Source organism: Ursus maritimus, unplaced genomic scaffold (genome assembly GCF_017311325.1).
Source record: "Ursus maritimus isolate PB19 unplaced genomic scaffold, ASM1731132v1 scaffold_18, whole genome shotgun sequence".
NCBI classification, from domain to species: domain Eukaryota; kingdom Metazoa; phylum Chordata; class Mammalia; order Carnivora; family Ursidae; genus Ursus; species Ursus maritimus.
In genome coordinates, this window is record NW_024424230.1 from 7,435,727 (window position 1) to 7,460,570 (window position 24,844).

The window sequence follows — 24,844 nt, forward strand, 5'->3', positions numbered from 1 at the left end:
TAAGAGAGGAGAGAAATATATATATGTAAAAAAAATGCATCCTCTTTGATATATATACATGTTCAATATGAGTGTGCAATTTAACTCAGAGCTCAGTGCCAAGGAAAAATAAAATCGTGTCTTTACTCTCTGACTGAAGAGGTCAGACACATGCTCATGTACATATTTAAATGGAGATTTTAAAAATATAATAATCCTCGTAAATTAGCAAGGTAAAAGATGCAAATAATCAGCCAATTAAGCCAACCTTTATGAGGATTTTTAAAAAGTAGTAGTATATAGACTATTTCTCTGCTTCTCCTGCCAGTCATTACCATATTTACCACTTGGTAAAGATACAAAGAGAAAAAATAAAAGCTCTATGGACCCTACATACAAGAAAAAAAGAAAAGAATATTTAGTATATATGTGCACTGGAATATTACTCAGAAATAAAAAAAGAATGAAATCTTGCCATTTGTAATGACATAGATGGACGTAGAGGGTATAAAGCTAAGCAAGACAAGTCAGTCCCAGAAAGACAAATACCATATGATTTCACTCACATGTGGAATTTAAGAAACAGATGAGCAAAGGTTAAAAAATACAGGCAAATATAGAGCAGATTCTCAACTCTCGAGAACACACTGGTGGTCACCAGCGGGGTGGGGGGCAGGGATGGGTGAATCAGGTGATGGGGATGGAGAAGGGCACTTGCTGTGATGAGCACAGGTGACGTATGGAAGTGTTGAGTCACTATATTGTACACCTGAAACTCATGTTACACTGTTAACTGGAATTTCAGTAAAAATGCACAAAAAGAAAAATAAAATAAAAGCTCTATTGTACACAGTGGAGGCAGAGTTGAGTTTTGGCCAAATCGTCATTCGAAGAGTGGATTTGAGGGGGCACAGGTGTGGTCGAGGGAAGGAGAGCTAGATCAACTTTAACAGAGGGCAAAAATCACAACTAACCTGTTGAGAAAATCCCGTAGAACGACGGGGGCCAGTTTTGGATGTGTTGTGTCGTTTTGATCCGTCCATGTTGCCCCCATTCCACTCTTACCTGACACATCTGATATTCACTCGTGCAGTGCTCTGGACAGAGAAATGGACAGAAACAGAGGATCCCAGCTCTTAGGGAGCTGTGTTAAATGAGGAACCAGATCCAGGAAAATACCATCACATATCGTGATAAAGGCTCTGAAAGAGGAGAGCAGAGTGACCAGCAAGTGCTTCCAGAGGAGGTAAAGTTCCAGTGGAGATCCGAGGACCGAGGACCGTCCTGACCACAAGCTGTGCGTCGTCGGTATTTCGGTCACAGATGGTATACGGTGAGTGCAAAGGAAAGAAGATCATCCTGGGTCTGAAGAAGGTCAGATGTTATCCCAACTGCAGCAGGAAACCGAAGAATGGAGGGAATCCTGATCCAATTTGCATTTATTTTTTTATGATAATATTTTTTTATTATATTATGTTAGTCACCATACAGTACATCCCTGGTTTTTTATGTAAAGTTCGATGATTCATTAGTTGCGTATAACACCCAGTGCACCATGCAATACGTGCCCTCCTTACTACCCATCACCGGTCTATCCCATTCCCCCACCCCCCTCCCCTCTGAGGCCCTCAGTTTGTTTCCCAGAGTCCATAGTCTCTCATGCTTCATTCAGTTTGCATTTAAAGGGGAAAATTATTTTGGCTGCTGTGGACAGGAGTGGGGTGGGGGCTCAGCAAGAATGGAAGTAGAGAGATCCACATGTGGTCAGGAAGTGGTACGGTGCTCCAGAAAGGTGACCCTGAGAAGATGGAGAAGTAAACAGATACAAGACATTTAGCGGTAGAATCAGGAGGCTCAGACAGGGAGCCAGGGAGGCAACACTTAGGTTTACCATGTGTATATGTGCATGTGGTGCATGTGTGTGTGTGCACTTATGCCTCTACTGCTGAAACTCGACTGTATTGTTTCTACACCAAAACACTAATCTTTCCCCTTAAAAGCAGAATTACTTAATTTGTCCTGGGTGACACAGAGAAGTGCCAAGTAATATATCATTGGTTGTGTTGATTTATGTACATAAAATAACACCAATTGAGTGTCATGACTTTACTGATAATGGAAGAAAAACTATATTTGGCCAAATGCTTTTTTTTAATGTTTTTTTATTACATTATGTTAGTCACCATACAGTACATCCCTGGTTTCTGATGCAAGGTTCGATGATTCATTAGTTGCGTATAACACCCAGTGCACCATGCAATATGTGCCCTCCTTACTACCCATCACCAGTCTATCCCATTCCCCCACTATGGACTCTGAGAAACAAACTGAGGGCTTCAGAGGGGAGGGGGGTGGTGGGCAAATGCTTTTAAAATTTAATAAAGAAAAGATTAAATGATTATTCCCTTGCAATTCTGATTGTATGTCCACTGTTCAAAGTCTCCGTTGATTTTTCCCTTGGGAATATTCACAGGAAATGAACAAATTTAATCCAAAAATATTCACCTCCAAATCTATAAATTATGGTCCAATTTCATTTCCATGAATCTAGGGGGGCATTTTCAACAACATGCAAACCCTGTGATAAGAGTATCTGCCTCAACCAGGCAACTCACAGGAGGAATAATGGATCTGCGGATATTTCTAACTCTTATTAAAAATGAAAGGACTAAAAGACTCTAAATAGGCAGACCTGCAATCCTCAGTTAGTTCTAGACTTTCTGATGAACATGGGCAAGCTGGTTTCCATCTGGCAGAACCGGATTATCAACTCTTGTGGGCAGAATCTTAAGTGAATTGATTTCAAAAGGTGTTAGGTGCCAGGTGGAGATTACAGGAGACTACAGGTGTGGGGGTTTGGGGAATACTTGTAAATTATAGAACACAATGATTAAAAGGCAGTTAACTATAATGGCTATAGCTTTCCCATAAAAGAGTTTGACACAAACAGGTGGTTAATCAGTGGGCAAGCTCTACTAAAAACCAGAAGAATGCCTAGAACCACACCACCTTTGAGCGTGGCACACGTGGTATTTATCTGGATCTGTCCCCATAAGACTGTCCCTGTGCCTGTACCTTGCATAAAGCTTTATCTTATCCCCATGATGTCTCTATTCTAAGGAACAGCCCAAGTTTTTTTGACTCCTCTCATTGGTGATTGTTATAGGAACAAATCAGGATAATGGTTGTAAATGGCTTCGAAAAATGCAAAAGTGCAAAGCAAATGCAAGACAGTGTTATAATTACTTAGGATTTTCTTCTCTGATTCACCTGTTACATTATTATAATGATAGACTTGAAGGAAAGCACAAATATACGATTATAATAATAAATGTCATATTATGTAATAGTATTACATTGTTTACTGTTAGTCCTCAACAAAGAAATAAATGATAAAATCTCCTTAGAAGATTTTTTTAAACTATTGCTATTTTGATTTCACCCCAGATCCTGAAATCTGGCTTTCGAAGGATGGGACCATGGCATATGTATTTTCACCACTCTCTAGGTGATTTTCATGTACGCCCCAGCTTCAGAATCCCTGCCTCGCTTGGATGAATATAGGTAAGAGTACAATTGTAGTGGTCAAATAAATATAATTCATTTGAATGTACATAGTTAAATTGAGATTTTAAAAATTCAACAACCCCTATAAATTAGCAAAGTAAAAAACACAAATAATCTGCCAATTAATTCACACCTTTATGTACATTACCAAAAAATGCAGTAATACAGAGACCATTTCTCCGCTTCTCCCACCACTCATTACTGCAGAATCTCTGTCCCCCTGAAAACTGGAAATCTCCCAAAGGCATCTGTCTCACAGATAATCAAGGACATACCCCTGAGCTGTCCTCTCTGGCTCTTCTCCAGACTCAGGTGCTATATAAAGGCTCTTCGCTGCCAAGGGTGCCCCCTCCAGTGAGACCAGCTGGGCTCCCAGAAGGCCAGCGCCCCGAGAGCTGGCTCCTCCACTGAGCCCGTCGTGCACGGCCGACATCTCAGGGTGCCCGCCCCCTCGGTGCACATGCTCTGTGATATGCGGTGCTATCCAGTAATGTGGGGAGCACGTGTGCGTGCGCGCGCACACGCACATGCACACCTACCCACACACATGCTCCACACACGCATGCACACCTACACCCACACACCCCGCACACACACAACACGCACACCTACACCCACACCCATCCCTCTAGGTCACGCTTCTGAGATGGTTCCTCAGAATTGCTTCCTTTTGCTTCCAGTGTCGCTCCCAGATTTGTAAAATTAGTGGTTTCTGTGTTTAGTCCCCAGACGTGAAGCCCTCCCCTGGAAGGTAGATGTGCGGAAGAGGCGAGTGAGCATCTGAGAGTAACAGGTGAGGTCTGAGCTGGAGGCTGAGTGACAGCCAGGGGCTCAAGTCAAAATCCTTTCCCTGTGAATCTACAATCTGGGGCGTTTCTGTCACACCAAGTTTGGCCCAACTCTCTTCTCCCTTATTTTCTGGAGCTGCTCATTAGAAAGGGTTTCTCTGAGGGGCCTGGCAGGAACGCTTGACTTCTAGCTTGACCGTGACTTAGGTTCAGGCTGGGGGCTGTCCATGTTATTCCCTGAGTCCTTGGTCTGCTGTGGGAGAAAAGTCGGACAGGCTGGTAATATCACAAGGAAAATCATGGAAAAGCCAGTTTTACTGAGGAGTAGAACACATTTCGCAAGAGCTGTTCCAGTGTTTATCTTCTATTTTCCATGAAATTGTGATCAGTCTGCCGCGTTATTCCTTACCCTCCTACCCTCCTTCCTCCATCCAAGAACAGCTCTGTTACAGAGTCGAAAAATCCTGACCACTGCTCTGGAAAATGACCCAGCTCTGCGCTGGTCCATTAAGCAAGCACGTCATTAAAGCCTTCTTTGTCAAAGCTGGTCTTTCCCAAGGTGACTGTGTCTCCTGACTCTGTGAATGCACCCACGTCAGACATCGCCGGTCCGGCAAAGCCTCGGTGCATATCCCTGATCGATGAAGAACAAACTCGCCGGCATCCATTGATGTGGACTACGGGAGGGCAGGGCTCCCAGTCCAGATAAGCATCAGAAATGCCTGCTCCCTTGCAGATCCGTCTCCGTAGTTCTGAATCAGGCCTACCCGGTGACATTATTAGCATCATTTACCAGGCTGTGAAATTCATCCAAGCCTACATTTTCATTTAGAGAGAGGAGAGACAGAACTGTAGTTTGGTCTGGTAACTCCCTCATCTCGCTTTAAGTCAGGAGGTTGCAAACATATAATCTCGAACAGCTTTTTTTTTTTTTTAAATATTTTATTTATTTATTTGAGACAGAGAGAGAGCACAAGCAGGGGGAGCGGCAGACAGAGGGAGAGGGAGAAGCAGGCTTCCCACTGAGTGGAGAGCCTGACACGGGGGTGGATCCCAGGACCCTGGGATCATGACCTGAGCCGAAGGCAGACGTTTATCCGACTGAGCCTCCCAGGTGCCACTCAAACAGCTTAAAAAAAAAAAATCTTTCTTTTGAAATAATTTCAACTTACAGAAAAGTTGCAATAGTACAAAGAATACCCATATAGCCTTCAAGTGGATTCCCAAATGTCGATATTTTATCACATTTGCCCTATCATTCTGTCTTAATATGTATAGTACATTTTTTTTGAACTTTGGAAAGTAAGTTGCAGACGTAATGACCCCCTACTCCTAACTACTTCAGTCTTACTAACCACACTACAATTAGCAAAAGCAGGGAAAGAGCNNNGATAGAGTATTATTATCTATCCTAGAGATCTTGCAATAGTTTTGCCAATTGTCACACCAATGTCAGCAATGTAGCAAAAGAAAAGGAAACAGAGTTTTAAGGCTTTGGGGGTAGGGCCCCAAAGGCGCTGAGATTCTTTCCAGTGACAGGGTAGCATAAGAACTGTTAGGACTCAGTACACCATAGTCCTGATTGAAAACTTCTCTTCTCTTGGTATTTAGGCCTTGACACCTGCTGAATCAACATTATTATTTTTTTCTTTTTTAAAGAGAGTGTGTAGGGTGGGGGAGGGGCAGAGGGAGACGGAGAGACTCTTAAGCAGGCTCCACGCCCAGTGCAGAGCCTGATCTGACAACCCTGAGATCATGACCTGAGCTGACATCATGAGTCAGACGCTTAACCGACTGAGCCACCCAGGCACCCTTGAATCAGCATTCTTAATTGCAGAGTGAGAAATGGACACAGAGAACGTTGATTATGTGCCTTTTATTTCTTCTCTGTTTCTCTTTTGACCAACTTAATTGATCTCAACAACACCTTACTGATGTCTGATACACGCAAGGCACTATCTCTGGTTTAGGGAAATACAAGGTTAAACAAAATGCAGTCTCAACACCCCTGTGAATCAAAATGTTATTAAATAGCAGCCAAATTAAAATAGTGATAAAAAGGAGAGACGTGATAGATTATTAAGTCCCTACTGTTTGGTGGATGCCATATCAAATGATTTATATACATACCTCATTTAATTTTGACACACATGGTGAGATTGGCATTATCCTTCCTGTTTCATAGATGAGGAAATTAAGGCTCCTAAAATAAAGAAATCTGCCCAGCATCTCCGCCAGTGAGACCGAGAGCCGTAACCTGAACCTGTCTCCACAGCCTATGTGCCACTCCAGGAAAGTGAAAGGTGGGGAGAGATCAGAGGTGATAGCGTGGAGCAACGGGGAGGAGAGAGAGAGGGGAGGAGAGAACAAGTGAGTGGCGGGCAGGAAGTCTTCCATGGGAGCACAGACTGAAGAACGGATAGGACTTCCAGAGCAAAGATAAAAGCACAATCCAGGGGCGCCTGGCTGGCTCAGTCAGTAGAGCATGTGACTCTTGATCTCGGGGTTGTGGGTTCAAGCCCCATGTTAGGTGTGGAGATTACTTAAAAATAAAATTTTACAACAACAAATGAAAACACAATCTAGACAGAAGGGAAAGCCAGTGGCAGTAGTGTCCTACACTTTGACTCAGCAAAATAGCCAAATTAGGCTCCCATGACAGAACGGAGGAGAGAGCATCTCAAAAGTTTGAGTCTGCCCAAGGGGCTCTGCAGCAACATGCGGGAGCAAGAACAGAAAATTGAGACCATTAGGCAGCAACCAGCTTCTCCCCTGGACACAGTGGTTGGTAAGCTTTCTTTTCTCCATGAAGTGCTTTCTGATTTCTTGTTTTTTATAAGGAAGACTCACCCATTTAAGAGAAAGAGTATCCAATAGTACTGGGAGGACTTTTTAAAATTCAATATTTCTTCAGGGTCTGTTAAGTGTAGACAAAAGCAAAGAGTCAGGACTCGCCGGCTTCCTGCTCTTTGGTCAAACGACAGACGGCACAGTTCCCAGGGAGGCCCTCTGGGTGGGTTGACATCTTCATTTCACTTCCCTCCCTCCAAGGTCACAAGCACTGTCTACCATTTTTTCTGGGTAGGGTGCTCACTTACTAAGTTGATAAAATTATGAATGAGTGACTAGTGGATATTTTTAAGTCATGTGCTATCGTATACAGGGAGCACGAGAACCCCAGTTTAGTAGGTGCCCCAAATCATTCTTGCTGTAAGCTCTCCTTGCAGAGAGTTGTAGGGTTACTTATATGGTTCAATTATAAAAATAACATAATCATTAAAAAATAATAAAAATAATCTTTCAGAATAATCATGATTGACAGTACAGGCTTTAGAATCAGAAGACTTGAATTTGGTTTAATCTGCTTCTCCAGTAATCAACTGTGTGACATTGAACAAATTACTTCCATAGGCCTCAGTTGAAAATGTTGGAATAATAATGGCACCTACCATGAATATAGCTCTTAAAACTAATAAATAATCAGGGACGCCCAGGTGACTCCATCAGTTAAGCGTCTGCCTTCAGCTCAGGTTATGATCCAGGAGTCCCAGGTTCGATCCCCACATCAGACTCTGTGCTCAGCAGGGAGCCTGCTTCTCCCTTTGTCCCTTACCCTGCTCATGCTCTTTCTCTCTCTCTCACTCTCTCAAATAAATAAATAAAATCTTTTTAAAAGAGCAATAAATAATCGTTCAATATATCTGAGCTGATATTAATATTAGACCCTCAACATCAAACACTAGTATTGTTCTTATGCATGTTTATTGCTCTTATTGGCCTTCCAGACAAAACCATGGTCCCTATGCTGTGGCCTGCACTGCATGGAAATTATATGGGCAGGTGTAACCAAAATAAAGAGAATCTTGTGATGTTTCTTTTTATAAATTTGTAATTAGAGGTACATGGCCTTTTCTGTTCTGCCTTTTCATGGAACAAAGGATAATCATTGTTTTCAATGCTCCTACAAATTTGTTATGATCACCGCTGTCATGTGGCTATGCAATATTTTAACAAGCAGACTCTGTGCTCAGAACATAAGAATTCAATAAACATTGAAAGACTGAATTGGAACATTATCAAAATATGGAACTACACTTCAAATAGTAAAAAGTATTTCCCTGTAATGTACTGGAAAATCTGAAGTGATTACCCTTCAGTGAAAGATATTTATTTGGGTTTCTACATGACCATCAATGACCAGTTGTCTATAATTTGGGAAAAATATTATCCTTCAAGAAAGAAGATTCCCCAAACCACCACCTCTATCTTAAAATGAATAAGCAGAAGCTTCTCTGTAAAGGATTCATACTGCAAATTTACAACAGAGCTTGCAGCAGCATGAACTAAATGGTCTCTACAACATTTTTAAAGAACACTTTTTTCTCATTACAAAGTAATACATTTATACTGCAGAAAATACAGATAATAAAATAGACAAAATAATATATCAAATGTAATATTACCACATCCTGGATAGAACCACAGTTAATTTAGCTATTTTGTGTAATATCTCAGTCTCTTCTGCCGTGTGTGTGTGTGTGTGTGTGTGTGTGTGTCTGTGTCTGTGTCTGTGTTATGTGTGTGTGTTTAAGATTTAATTTATTTGACAGAGAAGGAGAGCACAAACAGGGGGAGCGGAAGCAGGAGAAACGGCCTGATGCAGGGCTCAATCCCAGGACCCTGAGATCATGATCTGAGCCGAAGGTAGATGCTTAACCGACTGAGCCACCCAGGCATCCCCTGTGTGTGTGTTATTAAGTCATCCTTCAGTGCACATGTTACAAAACTAGACATTTTTCACTCAACAATGTCGTATTAATGTCCTATTGTTACCATAACAAATTACCATCCGCTTGATGACACAACACAAGTGTATTATGCTAACAGTTGTAGAGGCCAAAAGTCAGAAGTGGATCTTACTGGCCTGAAACCAAGGTGTCAGCAGACCGTGTTGCTTTCTGGAGGCTGTAGGAGAGAATCCTTCTTCTCGCCTTTTCCAGCTTCCGTAAACGGCTGCAGTCCTCAGCTTGCGGCCCCGTCCATCTTCGCAGCCAGCACCAGTCCACGGAGCCCTTCTCACCCTGCATCACCGTGACCTGGACTCTCCCGCCTCCCTCTTTCACTTATAAGGACCCTTGTGATTACATGGGGTCCAGGATAATCTTCCCAACTCCTGTTCAACTAATTAGCAACCTTAGTTCTATCTGAAACCTTACTTCCCCTTTACCATGCAGAAGGACAGACACACAGCTTCCAGAAACAGACAGGGACGCCTTTCTGGGGAAACGTTATTCTGCCCACCACAAATACATTCTGAGTATCCTTATCCTCCTTAACTATTCTTCTATCTACACTCTCATTTGTAATCTCTACAGTGCCTTTTATTGTATGGATATACCATAAACCATTATACCATTTTCCTACTATGAAGATATATAAGTCCCTGTCATTTGCAGTTCCTGGGCAATAAAAAGAAGACATGATAGATTTAAAGAATACTGCTACATATATTAATATTTCTGAGAAGGCAGTGGATGAGTTTCTTATCAGTTTATACTGCCACCACACAGGTGTGAGCTGCTATTTCCTGATGCCCTCACAGACACTGACCATTATCTTTCCTTTTCAATCTCTGCCAAATGGAAAATTACTTTCCACTTTTATTTGCTTTTTTTTAAATTCTATTGAGACTGAATATTTTTTCAGACTTATGGTGGCCACCCAAGGTTCTTCATTCGTACAGTGCATGTCAGTCATTAGTGAATACTCTTAAGCATGTAATCACGTCAGCAGCCTTGACAATGAGACTTTGTGGGAGGTATCTTCACTCTTACTGAACCCCTTCCACTCATGATATTATTAAATGCCCACATTGCTCCTGCATTGCTTCATCCTAAGAAAGCTCCACTTGTACTCTCTGGGTATGACACAATTTCCATGCCCTCAGTCACTGATGGAGTGAATCATTTAATACCAAGTGACAAGATGGCAGTCGCTCTGCCTGGGCTCCATGCCAATCAACGTTGAATGCAAGCCCGCTCAAGATGACTCTTCCTCCTTTTTCAAGTGAACCTTGCCTCCTTAGATCTTTCACTAGTGTGTTACCGGGTAACCCTCCCTGACACAATGAACCATTAGGACTGTATTTCTAAACTGATAAGAGAATTCCTGCTGCCTGATGTCTAGATTTGCTGGAATTCTCATTCAGCATATTATAGCCAACCCGGATTTTAGAAGCTGTTCTTATGTTTATATTAATCATTATTATTTAGTACCCTTTGTCTATGGTTCATACATGCATTCCAGAAAAATAAACAATCCCTATGCAGTGAGCTACACTGCACAAGTATGACCAGCCCAGTGTAACTGACACAAAGAGAGGATCTTCAAGATGCTTCATTAGTTAATTTAGGCATGGCTAATACATTCATGTCATTTTTCTAGATTTTATATTCTCATATCTCTTTCTCTTCACATTTATTCATCCAAAATTGGAGGGTGGGAGGAGATACAGAAATTAAAAACAAAACAACAAAAAAACTCCCACAGTGAGTCTTCTCATATGAAACACATCCCAGTGTTAAAACAAATGAAAGAATATTGTGCAATTTCCAGGAAAATGTCAATAATGCCTGGCTCAATTTGAACAAATACCAAAAGGCTCAGAAATGCTTTCATCCCAACTAGAGGCAAATATTCCACTGAAAGTCAGGGGAGGGAGAAAATCAGGCTGCAGCCAGGGATCGGGGACAGTCTGGGTCCCCCAACCCGCCCCATCACCAATTTGTCCTGAGTTTGTGATGAATCCTGTTTCTCTGGTTTTAGGGGTTCTGTTTCAGAAGCACCCTGCATTTTGACCATTCCTATATGCCGATGTCCAACAATGAAGCAAGCACAGCATGCCCCCATTTGGTGTTTGTGGAGGGTATGCTATCAACATTCGAATGTCTTCTAACACCGATTTTCTGGATTTCCCTGAAAGAACCTATCTTGATAGGCCAGATGTGAACTCCAGCCAGGGACCCGAGGTGCACTGCAGGCTGTGGAGCTCAGGGGTGGGGGCCCCCTGGCTGCCGCTGGGTTGCAATGTGACCATGCCCCTGCCCTTCCACTTCCCTCTCTTAAAATCAGAGAATGGTGCTGACTTCCTCATAGTGTTTCCGGAATTAAATAAGTGAATACATATTGAGTATTTCATCCGTCAGTTAAAAAAATAAGAAAAAAAAAAAAGCAGCAGTGAAAATCAGCAGCTTCTCTTACAATTCAGGAACTAACCAGCCTCAAGCAAGAGAGTTCCACTTTGGCTTTCAGACATCACCCACAGACAAGACACCTCAGGAGATCCAAGAATTGACTTACTCAGCCAGCATCTACTGAGCACCTGCCATGTCTGGAACCCTCCTGGAGAAGTGCAGACGGAAGTGGTCACACCTGAGGGCTTCACCATCTCTCAGGTGGTACAGAAATGTAGGTCAGGAGGGGCACCTGTAGCAGAAGGGGACCCACTGCGTAGGCTCCATGTACACAGTCAGCGGCTCTGAGGTGGGAGATCTTCTTCAAGACTTTGTAACGTAAGATAAACTCCTCTTCCATGTGGGACAACAGCCTTTACCAGATGGACAGTTTCTGGAGGTGATCCTTCTTATCACTCAGCACACCACACCCCTCCCCTCTGGTGCCTCCAAACAGCTCAGGGCATTTCTGCAAAGAGTTTCCTCTGGTAACGCAGCAAGCCCTTGCCCTCTGTGTTCACGGCAGCGACAGCCACTTTGTTCCCCAGAAGAAAAGTCACTGCACGCTTCTAAAAGCAGATGAAGAAATGTCACTGCTGGCAAATGAATTTTGTTTTCCTGCCACTGCCAAGAGCACCAGGGGAGAAGAATTTGGGAAAAAATCAGCATTTTTGCTGACCAACCCACCTGGGATTGGGTCTTGGGGACTACGGAGAAGGGAGATTGAGTCTCCTGTTCAGTTAACAGCCAGCTTTATCCAGATCAGGGCAGGTGAGGGCCTAGACGTGTGGAGCACGGCATCATTAGTCCTGGAGCCAACGCTGGAGAAAGCACCCTTTCTCTGTCTCTTAGTATCCTCCTCCATACCCAGATGATAATAAGACATGTATTCACGTCAAAAGGAAGCTACTCAGAAAAACTGGCTTAATGCCTAGACAGGTCTTTGAACAGACTCACTGCTTAGGAGCAGTGTAACCCGTCCTGTTTGGTGAAAGACTTCTCCCTCTGACAGGCCACCCACCTGGCCTGGCAGCAAAGTTGCAGGAAAGCGTCAAAAGCTAGTGCAGCAGACCACCCTGCCAGGGCCGCGAGTCTCCACAACCCCGGGAAGATAACGGCTGGAAAACAAGACTTTGAAAATGGTACGTTTTGCATTAGGTGGGAATTGATAAATGTGCCAGTTAAAAAAATTTTTTTCTGAATGTGACATCAGAGCCTCTCGATGTCTCCTGCAGAAAACCTCTGTCACTCAAGGGAGGGACACGATGACAATACGGACACTACAAGAGGACACGGCGCACGGTGTGCCGCTCGCTCCCACCCGCTCCGTGGCTGCTCTAGTCAGTCCTCCAACTCGCCCGGGCAGGCCAGACCTGCAGTGATTCCCTCTTCCGTAGAAGGTGACCGAGGCTCAGGGTTAACAGGGACTAGAGATACTTATGCCAGGACCCTGAAGAGAGAGGGGCCTGGGCAGGAGGGGATCAGAAGATGACAGAAAAGCCACGTCACGTGCTTTGGGCCAGTGGATGGGAAACTCACTTAAATGATTAAAGCCTCTTATTTATTCTACAGGGATTTCTAAAGAAACTACTTTTTCTTTCCAAGTATTAATGGGAACATAGAAGAGACAACCTGGCAGTTGCTTAATGTTCTTGTGATAGGCAGTCCTTTGATGTGTGAACTTGGTGAGGCTACGGTTCTAGTTACTCAAACAGCCGTCCGGGGCACTGGGTGGCACAGTCGGTTAAGCAGCCGACTGTTGATTTCAGCTCAGATCGTGAGCTCAGGGTCGTGAGATCGAGCCCTGTGTTGGGCTCCAGCTCAGCACAGAGTCTGCTTGGGAGTCTCTCCTCCTGCCCTTCCATCCCTCTCTCTCTCTCTCTCAACCAATAAATAAATTTAAAAAATCTTATACAAACACCTGTCCAGGGATTGCTGTGAAGGTGTTTTGTACACACAAATCAAATCCATAACCAGTTGACTTAATCAGGGTGGTTTTCCCAGGTCATCTGGATGAGCCTGATTCAGTTGGTTGAAAGACCTTAAGAACAAGACTGAGGTTTCCCTGAAAGAGACATTCTGGTTGGGGACAGTGCCTTCAGAATGTTCCACAATTCCCAGCTTGCCCTGGGCATTTCAGATGTGACTAGCTGGCCCCACAATCATAAACCCGATTCCTTGCAATAAACCCCTACGGTCTATCTCCTACTGGTCCTGCTTTCCTTTTTTATTTTTATTTTTTTAAAGATTTTATTTGTTTATTTGACAGAGAGAGCCAGCCAGCGAGAGAGGGAACACAAGTCAGGGGAGTGGAAGAGGAAGAAGCAGGCTCCCAGTGGAGGAGCCCAATGTGGGGCTCGATCCCAGAACGCCGGGATCATGCCCTGAGCCAAAGGCAGACACTTAACGACTGAGCCACCCAGGCACCCCTGGTCCTGCTTTCCTGGTTGAACCCTATTCTGAGTCAGTTCTGAAAACGTTCACCGTATTAGTATATAAGAATGAGTGTTAAGATATTGTGCATATATAAAAGCTAGTATTACAAAGTGCATTTTTAAGTGGTTTTAAAATTTTCCCTGCATTGCTATTTACTGATGAACTTATACTCTCTCTCAGAGGAAGGACTCGGAAAATCACCTTGCTAAGCCAAAGTAAACTTTAACTTAAAATTCCTTTTAAGTGATTCTGAACAAATTCTGAATGAACAGTCTTAATAAAGTTGCAGAATGTCAAAAGAGAGAGACTCCTTCCCTCTGATTTAAAGCACACATTAACATACACACATCTATTAGCGGGTACCTGCATAATCCCCACGGAAATTTCAAACAGCATTAATTAATTAATAGCACAGAATATTCAAATAGCATTAAGGCAACGCCAACAACATCCTGAATACCTTTAGCTTTGTGACCTTGGACAAGTCTCTCAACATCAATGCATCTCCAGTTCCTCATCCATAAAATAGGGATTCGAAGAGTGCCTGCCTCCTGGGACTATCACGATGACACTAAGTGAGTTAGTATTCTGAAGGGCTTAGAAGAGTGCGCAGCTCGTGTTACGCAGCATTTATTTGTGGGTTTGGGAAGCTTGGCAAGGACTTCACAGAGAAGCTGGTGCTAGAAAGACTTCCATCAGGGGAAGAGCACGAGGTACACCCCCGAGTCAGGGGGAAACCGGTTTGAGCAGAGCTTAGAGGCAGGAAAGAGGAAAGCTCGTTATGTTGACCCTAATTAAACCAGCCTGGACGGTTCTTACTAGAAACCCCACGAGAGAAAATGGGTGCCAGACTGTGGTCAAAGCCAAGTCTAGATTCTAAATCTATAATACCATATTTGAGATACCTCTAAAACTATACATTAGGTTTTTCAAAAGAATTTTATGGCTAAACAAGCTCACAAAACTGTTAAATGAAGACTAACAGGCTTCTTTAAAGCAGGATTCCCCTCAATTAGTAGATTAAGGCTCAGTCTACTAATGTGTTGCCAACAGGGCACCGCATGCAGCAGCTCCCGAAATGGGCACCAGGACCCCCTTGCTCCAGAGCACCTCCCCGGAGCGCCAGTCACAGGGGCACCCTCTGCAAACGCCAGCGGCGTGACGCTCTGGCACCTTGGGTCCTGCTGACCAACACGAACTCATTCCCACACAAACCACGCAAACCAGAGTGCACCCCCGCCCCTCCTCTGTGCGGCTCCTACCCCCAGGCTATGTTCCTCTGCCCTAACCATCGAAGGGCCGGTACCACACAACGAGACATAGCCTCTGCACCCCAGAGCCCACCGAAATTATTAAGCCTGCTTACCCGGCCTTGTCTTTCCTGAGAAAACTACCATAAAGGCTGCTGGCCACACTCCGCCGTTGCTCCCACCGGCTCCTGACCCACCCTGCTGCTTCCCGGTGTGGCCCTCCTCTTGAGAACTGTGAGTAACAAATTATCTTTTCAATAGCAATTGCTGATCTGTTGGCCTCACCGTACCCGAATAGTCGTAAGACCTACGTTTTAAAACATCAGTGTTGGGGCACCTAGGTGGCTCAGTCAGTTGAGCGTCTGACCCTTAGTTTTGGCTCAGGTCATGATCTCATGGTTGTGGGATCGAGCCCCGGGTCTGGCTCTGTGCTCAGCACGGAATCTGCTTCGGGTTCTTTCTCCCTCTCCCCCAGCCCCTCCCTGTTCCTGCTTGCACACACACTCTCTCTCTCTCTTTCTCCCTAAAGTGGATAAATAAAATCTCTTTAAAAATTCAAAATAATAAAATAAAACATCAGTGTTGGCAATGAAGGGCTTTTAAAGACTTTTAAGCAGAAGAGTCACATTATTATGTTTTATAAGTATTTGTCATAAGCATTACCTCTACACCTCTGCACCACATTCCAAATCTCCCGAGCATCTCTGGAGCCCTGGGAAGCTCAAAACCAACCTGAACAGTTAATTGAGAGACGCAGAGGGTCTGGAGAGCCCAAACTCCCACCTATCTAGAAGTCCTGATAACTTTAATGCATTTTTGGGGGCACAGAGGATCATGAGGAGAGCTGTCCCTTAACCCAGTCCAGATACCCTGGGAGTGTGTGCAAACCCCAGCAGTCATAGCAAAGGTGATGGACCATCAGCCGGCTGCAACTTCTTCTCTGCGTGTAGATCATGCTAGAGGCTACGGCAATCAAGATTTGTGATTCACCCAAACTTTTCAGTCGGAGGTACACAAAGGGAATTGGAACTGATCCTGTCTCGACACTTTGACCTCATTTTTTTTTTCATCTACAGTATAAAGGGGAGGTTCAATCTGTCATTTTTGTAAAGTACCTTCCAGCTCTGAAATTCTGTGATTCAAAATTATTCTATAGAGCTACTAATTTCAGCAAATTTTATAATCTTAGAAAATTGCTCTAAGTCATAAAAATGATTGATGCAAAATGTTTCCATCTCTACGTACTCTTTTTTCCCTTTACTATGCCTGTTCTCCAAAGTACACTTTTCTTTTGTTAGTTACAATTGCCCTACTTATTGTGAGCCAATTAAAATAAATATTTTACTTTGGAAAAGGAAATGTACTTTTTCCCCTAGACCGGTGCCAACCTTCAATCCACACCTTGTCCCATCACTTAACCAACTGTAAGCTTTATCTGCATTTGGAAAAGGCATAAGGGAATTAATGAGTCATTGCCCCACCAAAGCTCTTTTAGGTTGAGAGGCTGCATCCCCTCCCCACAGGGGTAGCACTTGGCAGCGCTCTGAATGGGAACCGCGATGACCTTGCTTGAAAGTAAGGAAATGAATCATAGGGCTTGACCAAAACTTACTAGTTCTGTCTCCAAATGAAGGAACAATGATAAAACCGATGGTTGCCTGATAAGCAAACTGGAGTAAAGAGTGGAAGACGGAAGTACCCTAGCTTGGTATCTTCTGAAGAAGAACTCTGCAACCCGTAGACGCTGCTTTGCTGGACTGCCTGGCGTTTCTTCTCAGGTGGGATCTCAGATTCCTTGCATGTAAAACGTCAGGTTTGAAACAGGGCATATTGCAAATTAGTATCTTTAAGTCATTATTATCTTTAGTCATTAAATATGGAGTCAGTGCTGAATCCATTGGCCATGCTCTACTTCCAATAAGGAAAACAGATACCCAGGCATTACCGGATTGTAATAAAGCTACCAAAGAAGTATGATCCTTGCTTAAAAAGTACTTGTGCAGGGGCGCCTGGGTGGCGCAGTCGTTAAGCGTCTGCCTTCGGCTCAGGGCGTGATCCCGGCGTTCTGGGATCGAGCCCCATGTCAGGCTCCACTGCTGGGAGCCTGCTTCTTCCTCTCCCGCTCCCCCTGCTTGTGTTCCCTCTCTCGCTGGCTGTCTCTGTCAAATAAATAACTAAATGATCTTTAAAAAAAAAAAAAAAGTATTTGTGCAAAGGAGAAAAAAGGTCCTACAGCTGGGAGCATGAATCTTGCCTAAACAGGCCAAAATTGGAGCATGTGATGGCACAAGTAGAAGAAGAAAGCAAACAGCAAGTGAGAAGACGATGGACACTGAGCTTGCCCAATGGATTATCAGTCACGAGAAAGAAAGGTAAAAGCGGTAATAAAGTAGAAAAGATTTGCTCCATTACTCAGCAGTGTGGAGAAGCAGTATAAATGATAACAGGGACATGAGGAGATGTGGACCATGGATTTCCTATTTTCTGGACACTCCTGCCAGAAAATTGTCTCTGTGGAAGCACCCAACTGTTACAGTTAGCGCAATTAGTCTTATTCTCCTGTAGAAACTGCTAGATGTATTCATTCGATATGTCTTTATTGACCTTCTTCTTATCCATAACTGAACTAATCACCAGGTAGTATCCATAGAGATAAAAAATTTTTGCTTGTAAGAAGTGTGTTCTTAAGGGAGGAAAAGGAGAAATAAAAATCCACTATAATCACAGTGCTGCTGCAGAAGTATAGACTAAAAGAACGAGGGAAAAAAATATTATTACCAAAGACTCTACGCCAAAGACAAGACCGAGGCTCAGCTTTAAAGAATGGGTAAGATTTTGATGGGCAAACAGAAGATGGAACGTAGAGAATACAGGCATTCCTTAAGATGGCTTTCAGAACTATTCCAAATATGATCTCCGTTTCAGTGTCCTGCTCGTCATTATTGAGGTGGCATCTCCAGCGGGCCAGGTCCTGAACCCACTCGGCACATCTGTACGTCCTTCTCAGCCGGCTCCGTGGAGGAGGGGACCTCTTGCCCCTTCAGATAAATGTGTCCCCACTCAGAGTCCAGCATCACTAGCGTCTCTCAGACTTCAGGAAACTCGATGCCATCACATCCAGTGTTTGCTTTATTGGTCAAGGGAAATTAGCTCTTCAATTTCAAGCTTGAGGGTGCTGGGCAGAGCTGTGTTTTAGAAGATCTATGACCCCGTGTGGCACGACCTGAATGAGCAATCACAAAGCGGAAGGACTGAGACCCAGCTTCATGGCCTCAGCTCGGGCAAGCACACTCCATCCCGGGAGGACTTCAGGTAACATGCCTGACCTCTCAGGAGCAGCTCCTGAAATGGATCTCACATATGAATTAACCAATAATCATTTCTAGTGAAATATTAAAATCTGGGAAGGGTTTTGAGTCATTTTGTTTAACTGGAATGGTAATACTTTCATGTCCTCTGAATATTTAAGCTCTTGAATAGTTGTTCCAAAGTATATGAAATAGGGTTTATTTTTTTTCATATTTTATTGATTTATTTGTCAGACAGAGAGAGCACAAGCAGGGGGAGCGGCAGGCAGAGGGAGGGGGAGAAGTAGGCTCCCCACTGAGCAAGGAGCCCCACGTGGAACTCCATCCCAGGAGCCTGGGATCATGACCTGAGCCAAAGGCAGACGCTTAACCAGCTGAACCACCCAGGCATCCCCAAAACAGGTTTTAAAGATATACTCTGTAAACTGTGGCTATATCTGGGGGAGGCATTATGGGGTAGTTCCATTTTTTTTTTATTTTCCACACCTTGAGTTGTTTGAATTTCTTACTGAGTGAATACATTTTTCATACTATACATATATACTTTTTGCATTCAGAAAAAGGAATCTTCACGGGTTGAGAACTTCCTAGTTTGTTGTTCTATGTAAAGCAACCTCTTTTAACGTCTCTAGGTGCATGTGAACTACATGTAGCTTTTGCCTACGCAGGGATGCCACGGGCTAATAAATGCTCATAAAATATTCATGAAATAAAATAATCAAGATGCAAGCAACATTTCTCTCTCGGTACCGGGAACACAGAGAGAGGCCTGCCCCTCAGTGTCTCGTCATTGCTACGCAGCTGAATTCTGGCTAAAATGAACGATGAAAGAGGGAAGGAGAAACAACGGAATGGGAGTCTCAGATATGTGTGCCCTGCGGCTGTCCTTCACGCCCTTGCCCAGCTCAGAGTCCTCTGGAAGGCTGGGCCTCTAATTGCCTACTGGTTATTCTGGGTTTTTTAAACCAGCCACTGGTCCACACCTGCGCCTTCCCGTCTACCTCTGCTGCAGTCCTCAGGCTGCCTTGTCCTTATCACCAGGGCGGTGTTGGGGGCCCGAGGGACCCCGATGGTAAACCAGGATCATAGCCCTGCTTGCTGCCAGGCACAGGGAAGGATGGCCACGTCTAGAGTGCCGTGAGCACGATTTCAAATGTCACACTGTCGCCACACCCTGCTCGACGCCCCTCAACACCGCACCCCGCCTCGTGGGGAGCTGCTCCCTAGGCACATGCTCGGCCGGACCAGGCTCCTGAGCCTCATGGCTCTTTTACTCACAACTTGGGCTCAAAACGAAGTGAAACCTGATTAGGAAATGATGTCAAGAGAAAAAGCAATTTGCTTTCTGGTGAGTTCGAGATAAAGAGCCATCGCAGTCCTTCTATGGGAGCAGGAGGGGACACCGGGTCGCGCCACCAGGCGTCTGAGAGCAGGAGAGACACACCAGGTCACGCCATCAGTAGAGCCCAGGTAGTACCCCTGTGGGAAAAATCAGCCACGGGATGCGAGGTGACGGCAAACTGCACTCCCGTCACATCGACACGAGTGCAATCCATGCTGCTCCCGTCCTGCGGCCTCGCCTTGGCACAGTGAAGAGGATCCCAAGTAGAGGACCGGGGAAGACTCACATGGGCGTCAGTGGGCTCTGGAATGTTCCTTGGCTCCCACATCACAAGTCAATCTGCTGCCTCATCCAGGACAAGACCAAGGTGAGTAACTCGAGTCCCCAGTGGGGTTTGGGTATGAAAAAACCGGAAACCACCCTAAGTGCCTGGAGGTCTTGAGAAAGAGGTGTAGTTAATTCTTGACCAGTGGACTTGCATAGTATCCGCAGGGCCTCCCCACTCAGCCTTTCCGTGGCAAGGCCCCATCGCCTTGCCTTCACCTTCAACCGTGTCTTCAGGAGCTAGCCCGTGCCTGCATCTTTCCAGGTGGTGGTTTAAGGTTTTTAAACCTGAGCTCACAGACCAGCCTCACATCGAGGGAGGGTACAGGGGACTGAGGGTGGTGGTGAGGACAGCCCTGAAATGCTGAATCGGGGTGCGGGTCTGGGGAAGCCACTGACCAAAGCAGGGAGAACGTGCAGGATGAATGAATTTTTTCACTCCCATGTCGTTACTACAGTCCTTGCTAAGGTTCATGTGTGACCAAGAAGGATAGAAAATACTTATTACACTGTTTTTGTTTGTTTGTGTTCCCCTAAACTTCAGTGTACGGGCTGGGACAACATCAAAGCAGGGAGGGCCTGCACCCTGACATTCTCCCTCCACCGGCTGGCCTTCACTTTCTGTTCCTATTTCCAGTTTACTCTCTCAGCTCCATCTTCACCACGACTTCCTGTTTCCTCAGTCCCTCCCCGGGTAAAAACAGATAGATTTTATATTCTTGAATGAAACTTATTTGTGTGAAAAACTTTCCCTTTGCCTCTAAGTTGTAATATTATAAGCAAATACTATTAAGGAACGGTTATCACTGATATTGTCTTCGGCTTAAGACTAGTTCAAAAGGTAGATCCATGTGTGTTTTAAAGTAATCAGAAGACATATCTAGAGAAAATTGGTGCTTTACGCGTGAGACCTCCCCCCAACCACGGGATGCTGGAGCCCACTGCCTCGGGAAACCTACATCAGAGCAGCACGTCTGTGGATGGGGGGCCCTGTGACCTGGTGTCCAGACTAAGCAACTATTTCCTTTCTTCTATCCCATTCCTCCATTAATTTACATTCTTTCCCTCCTCCATCTTAGAAATCCCAAGACTTCCAGGCACTAGAAACCCAAGCATCACTGTTGTCTCTTGCCCACTTCCTTCAAGCCCCGTGATTAAGATCAGGCTCCAGTTAAAACACAGCCCGGACCCAGGGTTCTAGAAGTAGGAGGAGAAGGGCAGAAGTGCTGGGTTCCTAATCCTCCCAGCAATGCTAGTGTCTCGGTCTGCTTAGGCTGTCCTAGTATTACAGACTATGGGGGGGGGGGGGCTTAAACAACTGAAATCTATTTTTTCACCATTCTGGGGGCTAGAAGTCCCAGGTCAAGGTGCAGGGTTGGTTTCTGGGGAGGGTTCTCTTCCTGGCTTGGGGATGGCCCCTTATCCCTGTGTCCTCACATGATCTTTCCTCTCCATGGAGAGAGTAAGCTCTAGGTCTCCTCCTCTTCTTATAAGGATACCAGTCCTACCAGATCAGGGCCCCACCCTTATGACCCTGTTTAATCTTCCTTACCTCCTTAAAGTCCCTCTCCAAATATAGTCACATTGGGGGTTAGGGCTGCAACATATAAATTTGGGAGAAGGGGGGACACAATTCAGTCCATAACAGTGAGTGAACTGGTAAGGTTGCAAGGATTCAGAGTCAAACACTGAACTTTTGCCTTTATTACATGACGGCTGCCAGATGAGGATGACATGAACAGCAGCCATGACGGGTGTGGTAAAACTTTACAGACATTAGATGAGCAACAAAACTAAGAGAAAAAAAAAATGGCTTTGATCTAAGTATATGAGATTAAGACCAGTATTAATTGTAATCATTTACTTAAAATTTGCAAGCAATTTGAAACTGAAGGGTATAAAGTGTCCTTACCCCATTGAACCATGCTACGAACCCTACTCTTCATTTTACCCTTAAATCCACAATACCACTTGATGGATTGAATAACTATTGAAAAAATTAATTCTGTGGGAGAAGGAAGTGTTAGCAAAAGAAGCTGGAAAAAATGAGACGGAGAGTCAAATGGGGTAGGGTTCATGTAAGTACTACGTAATGGAGAGGAGACTATGGCCAACAAAGTCTTATAGCTAATTCACTCATTCATTCATCCCATAATTATTGCCTGGTTGTCTGTTGGTGCTTGACGAATCAGGCAGATGAAATCAAGTTGGCATTTTAGCAAGAGGACGGGCTGCCCCACGGAAAAAGGATGGGAAGGGGCAAGGTGGGAAGCAGAGGTTGCTGCAGTAATCCTGGTCAGAAATAATAGAAGCCTGAACAACTGGATGACTTAGAAGGAAATAAGCAAATTCAAGGGATAGGTATTTGGGAGGTAGAATTTCAAGAAACACTTCCTAAGATCAAGGTTATAATGATGGTAGTTAAAACGAGTATTTACTGTATGTCTTTACACTCTTGATCTAAGGGGATTTAGAACTAATGCAGTTAGAAGTGTGCATTCAGATCTCAGCTCCCCCTCACTAGCTCTGTGACCTTCAAAAGTTCTTAATCTCTGCGCCTCAGTTTCCTTGATAGTTTAACAAGGATTAAATGAGTTCATATATGTCCCTGCCCTCATGCACTTTGGTGTCTAGTCATCTAGTACATTCTTTCTCTGACCTTAAGATCAACTAATTCATGTTCTCAGGAAGCAGATACGCAAGACCATCGATACTCCATTACACTGTGACTGGCCACTTTTAATCTATGTTATCCCCAGGGCATAGGTCAGATCCTGGCACATCCTAAGAAATTAATTGTGAAGCGGCGCCAGGTCCATTAAATGGCTTCTCTAACCACACCCAGACCCCTGTCGTCACTTAGGGGAGCCCTTCTCATGTATTCCTAACAACCTCATGTGATGAGGCAATTGAGCATATCATGGATATCAGTTTAACTTTTTAAAGATTATTTAATTATGTTGATCTTATTTGCTTACTAGTTATACTTTGTATAGTATTTTAGCAGAAGGGTCTACCTCTCAATAATTTTCCAATGTTAGTAAGAAAATTATTCCCAGGCTCAGCCTTAAGGTAGGTATTCCTTTTCTAAACAGGTCAGGGGACAAGGAAAACTCTGGAAGTCTGGGATGCCCTTTGCCCTGCACAAGTCCTAGTGGAGCCTTGCTACACCATTGATACTCACAAGCATCCTTTGCACAGTTAATAAATGGGGATATTTCAGGTATTTCCTCTGGAGATTAATGATATAAATAAAGCATAATTAATTACATTTTAAATTTGATTTTCAGTACATTTTAAATGATCACAAAACCTAATCTGTCCTATTAATTTTTACTGAATTCAATGACACTCAGTAAGTTGCTTTGGGTTATTTCCACACTGGGACATTACACATTTTCCTAATAAACGGCACCTTTCTGAGCCTGGGCAGGGACCCCTCTCTCACACTCACTTAGCAGTGAAATCTGTCAGTGATCTTTCACTAATTGCTTTTGTTACTTTTAGAGAAAACTGATTTTCTTCATAATTTGTTAACTGCAATTTTCTCCAGTGACTGAAAGTCCAGAAAAAAGTAAAGAATTTCAGAATGATTACATAAGCAAGACCAAAGGCTAAGTTAAATTAAAGAATTAAATAGGTTTCAGTTAGGTAAACATTAACTAAGTAGAGTAAGCATCTGCAGTAGAGATACCTATTTAAGGGCTGAAGTCACTCAGGATGAGGGAATTATAAATGTGGATCACCAGAAACAAAGTAAAATTAAGATTCAAATACAGATCAGTGTTGTAATAATGAAGCTGATAGCACTATCAGACAGAATCTAGCAACACATTGAAAGAATAATACAATCTTAAGTAAATTTCACAGCTAAAATGAAGAAATGGTTTACTATTCAGATTTTTTTTTAAAGATTTTATTTATTTATTCAACAGAGATAGAGACAGCCAGCGAGAGAGGGAACACAAGCAGGGGGAGTGGGAGAGGAAGGAGCAGGCTCATAGCGGAGGAGCCTGATGTGGGGCTCGATCCCAGAACGCCGGGATCATGCCCTGAGCCGAAGGCAGACGCTTAACCGCTGTGCCACCCAGGTGTCCCTACTATTCAGATAGTAATGCAACTGATTGTGTTAAGAGAAAAATCATATAATTATCTCTGTTGATGCTAAAGGTATTTGATACAATTCAACATTCTTTTTAAAAAAATCTCAAAATGTAAGTCTAAAATAGAAAACTAAACATATGTCAGTGCACATACATTATGCTTAGTGAAGGTATACTAGAGGCACTCCTACTAAAATGAAAAATATATCAGTAGTTTATTATTAAAATTGTTCTTTAGTTATTAGCCAAAGAAAATAGGTAAAAAAAGGGAATACAAATTATAAAAATTTAAAATAACAAACTACATTTGGGATATAGGGAGGAGTTAACATGGCGGAGGAGTAGGGGTCCCCTTTTTCAGCTGGTCCCCTGAGTCGAGCTGGATACGTACCAGACCATCCTGAACATCCACGGAACCAGCCTGAGACGCAGGAAGATACATCTGGATCTCTACAAATGAACATCTCCAGCGCTGAGTATTGAGGTACGAAGTGGGGAGCCGTGAAACTGCGCAC